Raw genomic sequence first — 1015 nt, 5'->3', positions numbered from 1 at the left:
TAGGAAGCGCGTGTGGATGTCTCTCTCTCTCTCTCTCTCTCTCTCACACACACACACACACACACACACAGAGAAGTTGTTTCTTTTAAATTCTGCGATGTGAAGCGCTCATACTCCAGTTTTATATCAGTGACATTACAGCTTCTGTAAATAATGTTCTTTACTCTTAAGCCTGTCGTAAAGTGCTAGACACAGTGTATATCCTGATGTAGGTTATTATAATAGAGGCTAATGTGACTCGGCGGGCGCGCCTGAGTACAGAAAAGCCCCGAGGTCCGTGAAGGCCACATGAAGAGTAGCAGATCACAGCTATTGAGCAAAATGAAAAGAAGTTCGCGTTTCAAGTTATGGCTCAGCAAAAGCAGAGACCAGAACAGCTTCAGTGTTCCTTGAAACTGATTCTACAAGGCTCTGAACTCTGTTGATTGGGTGATGGTGGTAGAGAGAGCTTGTCCAAAATCTAGGTGTTCCACTGGGTTGAGATCCGATGACTGTGAAGGCCATGACATGTGATTCACATCATTTCATACTCATCAGACCATTCAGTGACTCCTCATAACCTGGACAGGAGCAGCATGAAGGGTCTTGTCGTCCTGGAAGACATCACTCAGGTTTTCTTTTAATTTGTCACCTGTCATATCAATCTATCCATCTGTCTATAGATAGCATATTTACTGTATTTCTCACAGCTGCCTATAAAAACCTGACCAGCATCTTATCAAGTAATAATTGGATAATCTAACACACTTATCTATTTGTATTTTTTCTGGACTGGTTCAACCTGAAGTTACACTGATGGTGATAATCTGATGCTGAAGAAACAATGGAGGTTCTGAAAACAACACTGCAAGTCATCATTCCATCACTGTCACCGAGACTGGAGATAATCAGCGCCATTATTTCTTCTCTAGATTAAAAGGCCTGATTGGCTGGGATTGACTTTTTCCTTGGCAGCTTCTCTCAAACACAGATGAAGATAAAGGGGAGTAGGCCTCAGATGCTGGCAACATTTTCA

This window comes from Monopterus albus, unplaced genomic scaffold (assembly GCF_001952655.1).
Source record: "Monopterus albus unplaced genomic scaffold, M_albus_1.0 scaffold87.1, whole genome shotgun sequence".
Taxonomy (NCBI): Eukaryota; Metazoa; Chordata; class Actinopteri; order Synbranchiformes; family Synbranchidae; genus Monopterus; species Monopterus albus.
This window is presented reverse-complemented; position numbering follows the sequence as displayed.